At 34.5% G+C, this 4,606-nt stretch overlaps 1 non-coding gene across 1 annotated transcript; it reads left to right on the forward strand.

Annotated features, from left to right (window-relative positions):
• The first annotated feature begins 4,324 nt into the window (after window positions 1-4,324).
• On the forward strand, window positions 4,325-4,406 carry TRNAS-GCU (transfer RNA serine (anticodon GCU)). Its single transcript has one exon. It is a non-coding gene; the product is annotated as a tRNA-Ser (tRNA).
• The last annotated feature ends 200 nt before the right edge of the window (window positions 4,407-4,606 follow it).

The raw sequence follows: 4,606 nt of genomic DNA on the forward strand, positions 1-4,606 counted from the left end.
AGCTGCTCAATCTTCAAATGGTAACTAGTAGAAGCTTGGTATTTGCATGATTTTTGCTTTGATGAAATCCTGTCTCGAAAGAAACTTGGTTTCAAATCGGGAGCTTCTCACAGCATATTCCAATCGTATATTAGGAACATCTCTCAATGACAAGATGTTCTCAATGCACGCTAAGACATGCATGTAGGGGCACATCCTGTGGGGTGCAAATATGAACTCTCAAGAGGAGGTGTAGTTAAGCTCTTCCTGCCATGAATGTTTATTTTAAATGACTAGAAATGGACTATCCTCGGCAAGAGAAAGAAAAGGAGGTATACTGATCCACCTCATCCAGGCACCATCCAAACTAACTCGTGTCAATTGTGAAGGCACTCCCTTTCAATCTAAGTACAAATACAAATATGTACTCCTTCCAAACTGAGCCTTAGTGAGAAATTGAATTCATCTAATCCACTAACGATTCTTGCCCATAAAGCAGAAGAAAGCAAAAGTGCGAGACATTTGATACAAAGCATATCTCATCTTTTTCAGATAGTGTTATGCATCTTTTTTGAAAGAAGACATTTTTCATCAAAAAGAAAGAAAGAATAGAAATATTTTTCCTCTTCTCTTTCAATACAAAATACAAGATTTTGCACCCTACATATTTGTATTTGTATTCCTTCGGAACTGAGCCTCAGTATCTCTCAAAAAGAAGAGGCAAGGTGTCCTCAATGGACACCATGTGCAATTTTCTCTCTCTCTCTCTCTTTAGCTCTCTTTATAAACTGTATTATGTAATTACAAATGTTTTCAACCTGTCATTCATCCAAACGGTAGAACTGTTTGAATGGTTTCCGCCCCATTTCTAAGTCTGATTTTCCTAAAATCATCTAAACTCAGTATCATAGTTGAACCGTACCATGGACTTTGGATCTGTACCAACGATACATTCCCAACGTGTCCCAACTGACCACTACAGCCGCATTGTTGGGAGTGTTTTGTTGGTGGCAGATCGCTGCCCCTTTTTATGAATATACTATATATAATTTAAATATATTAATATATATTTATATATAATATAAAAAATATGTATTATATATTATATATCAATTGGTTCAGATTAATAAAATGTTTCGTTTCAGATTATCATTTTGACTCAATTTTTCAAATTTTTATGACATCTCCCACATAATGTGCAAAGACTGCAAAATGAGAGTAGTTTCTATTTCGCTTCCTTGGGATTTCGGAGTAGACCTGTTTGTGGGTTGGGTAGTCAGTCATACAAGATGGTCCGGCCTAATTCATTATTTTTTGGGTTTAGACAAAATTTTAGGCCTGTGGACTTGGGTTTAGGCTTTTTCAAAAAAGACCAACCGGATATTATCACATATAATAAAAATATATATTAATTGCTAAAATATATATCTGTATATATATTTCTATATAAATATATTTTGTAAAAACAAATCTCAACGTTTGAAATCAACTGTCGGCAGTTTAGGTTTCCATCAGAGATAGTGCATTCCCCGATCATTCTCTTTGTCCGACAAAGGGATTGATCCTGTCACTATGATCACCCACTCAGATGAATTCTCGGACTATCCGAACATCCCAGGTTTTGACTCCCTCTAAGGATCTCACTGATTGACATATCAAATATAGCCCAATCTGACACCTAGTGCAATACCATAATCGAGTCTAGGGGTCAGGTGTAATATTCCAATTTTTCCCATCTATCTCCAAGGTCCAGGGCAATACTAGAATTTGGTCTGGTTCAGGGTTTCAAGAAAACCCACATTGCGTGTACCTCAACTCTCACCCTGGCAGCTGAGACAAGCCACTCCAACCAACTTGGTGGCACATCAGTGCCAGCCTTGGCAGGATAAATCTCACCAGATCTTATCCAACGGCTGTGAAGATTCTAAACTAACGCGAATCTCATAAGTGTCCAATTTAAGGGTATTACACAGAAACATACCATAATAACATGAATCAATTATGCACTTTATTCATTTACAATAAATGACAATAAGTACATCAATCTGATTGGAGCTAAGCGCATACACTATCTAATAGGGTGGTCCAAGAATGAGAAGGACAAATTCTTCTCACAGCTCAAATATTATTTCTGGGATGACCCTAAGCTATTCTGTAACTGTTCGGATCAAATAATCCGAAGATGCATCCTTGAGTCTAAATACCAAAGTATCCTTAATTTTATCACTCTTTCTTGTGGGGGGCACTTTTTGGGAAAGAAAACTACTCCCAAAGTACTGCAAAGTGGCTTTTATTGGCCAAGTTTATTCAAGGATGCCCATGCTTCCAATAAAAATTATCTAAGATGCCAAACTGTCGGGAATATGTCCCATAGAGACATGATGCCACTTAATCCCATTCTAACTATAGAAATCTTTGATGTTTGGGGTATTGATTTCATGGGACCATTTCCGCCATCATCCGATTACGAATACATCTTGGTAGTCGTTAATTATGTATCAAAATGGATTGAGGAAATAGCAACCCGGACCAATGACCACAAAGTTGTAATGACATTTGTTCAAAAGAACATTTTCTCTAGGTTTGGGTGCTTGCGAGCAATCATTCTTTTCTTTTCTTCATTTTCTTTTCCGTTATTTTTATTTTAGCACTCTTTTAAATTTAATTCCTGTTCGTTTCTTTGTTTTGCAGATCTAAATTCGTCTGCTTGAAGGCTAAGGTGTCTCGAGGGGTTCAAGGGTTGAAGAGGGGAAGGACACCCAGTTCTTGTCAGGAAGGGATCCTGCAAGCTGTCCGACCAATATGCAGTTACCGCCACTAGATCCGAATTTCGGATCACTTTTATTTATTTCTTTTGTTAATTTCAATACTCTGCTAATTTATGAATTTTAGTAATTGTCTTGTTTAATTCCGAGCCTTTAATTTCAGCATTAATAAATTTTATTTTCTTATTTTCTACAATTCTCAATTGTATTCTCTTTCCCAGATCTAAGTGTGTCTCCCTTGCTTCTCTGTGGATACAACCTGTTGTCACCCATTTACTGCATTTATATTTGTTTGAGAATGGAAAAAAATTTTATAAATATTAAACTGGTGTTCCAAAGTGCTTAACGACATGTTTCTGCCAATATCAAGTTTTATGCGCCATTGTCGGGGAAGCTACGGAGAAAATTTTTTATTTGCTTTATTCGGATCTATTTCATTATTTTTTTATTTTCATTTTATTACTTGATCCGTTATCTCATTTTAATTCTTACTTCTCTTTGATTTTGCAGGACGAAATAGCGAAAGGTGGGGTATTGGAGCATTGTGGGACTGCAGGAGAGAAGAGAAGAAAAGATAAATTGGATTGCGTTTCAAGTGTAGTCGTCCCATTTCATTTTTTATTTTTTTATTTTTATTTTCAAATTTGTTTTCTTGGATGAATATCGATTTTCAATATTTTAATTAATTTTTTTAGATCCAATTTATTTGTTTTTAGCATTATTTCTCTTTTGTTTTGTTTCTAGATATATTTTTCTTTCTTTATTATAATTTCTTGTTTGAATTTTTGTCTTATTAGGTTTTTGTTTTTCTTTTATTTCAAATAAAACAACAGAAAAAAAATATGTTTATTTTATTTTATTTTATTTATTGCCACATAATTTTCTTTTGTTTATTTTATTTTCGGTTTAATTTTTAGAATAGCAATTTTCTTGTTAGAATTTATTTTGGTAGTTTTTAATCTTTTTAGCATAATTAATTCTTTTATTTTCTGTTTGTTATAATGAGTTTTGACGGAATATTAATGGAATTTAATAGTAAGGGTAGAGTTAGTCAATTATTAGAAACAGTAAGGGTAGGGTTAGTCAATTTTAAAACAGTAAGAATACAGTTAGTCAATTATCTAAACCAGAAGAATAGTTTAAGAAATTTACCCTAAATAAAAAACCAAATGATTAATCAGATTTTGCAATTTCTGCATCCAAAGGAGTTTCATTGATGGAATACAATGTAAGGATATACGGCGTTGTTTCACTTTATTATAACTCTCCTCTTGATCAAGGGATAATGGGAACTATGTAATGCCTGGATATTCTAATTTTCAGCTTTTGTGATGGTTTGTCGACAGTTCAATAAGAATATAATTGGTTGTATGGTTTAATGTTATTTTGGGGTGGAAAATACTATGATGTTTATTTATAAATGCTATTAGAAGCTTTTGAAATCCAATTTTGTGATGGTTTTCAGATTTTTCAGATTTTGTGATGGTTTCTTCGATAATTCATGAATAATATAGTTAGTTTATGGTTTGATGTGATTTGTAAGATGGATTAAATTTTCATAGAAACCTTTAACATCAATTGTCGCTTTGGCCGAGTGGTTAAGGCGTGTGCCTGCTAAGTACATGGGGTTTCCCCGCGAGAGTTCGAATCTCTCAGGCGACGGTTTATGTTTTGAGAGCGATGATGTGGACGCTCTCAGCACTCCCTATTCTATGTCAACCTAAAACAAATGCAGCCACATCATGGTTTTCAAAACCGGACCCTGGATGGTCGGACCAAAAAAATTGGGAACTGGTCGCTTATCGGTTCCGTTTTTTCCTAAAACCGCTTTTCTCCTCAAAACTGTTGATTTTGGTCAGCAA

The sequence above is a fragment of the Nelumbo nucifera genome, chromosome 5 (genome assembly GCF_055504915.1).
Source record: "Nelumbo nucifera cultivar China Antique chromosome 5, China Antique-T2T, whole genome shotgun sequence".
Taxonomy (NCBI): domain Eukaryota; kingdom Viridiplantae; phylum Streptophyta; class Magnoliopsida; order Proteales; family Nelumbonaceae; genus Nelumbo; species Nelumbo nucifera.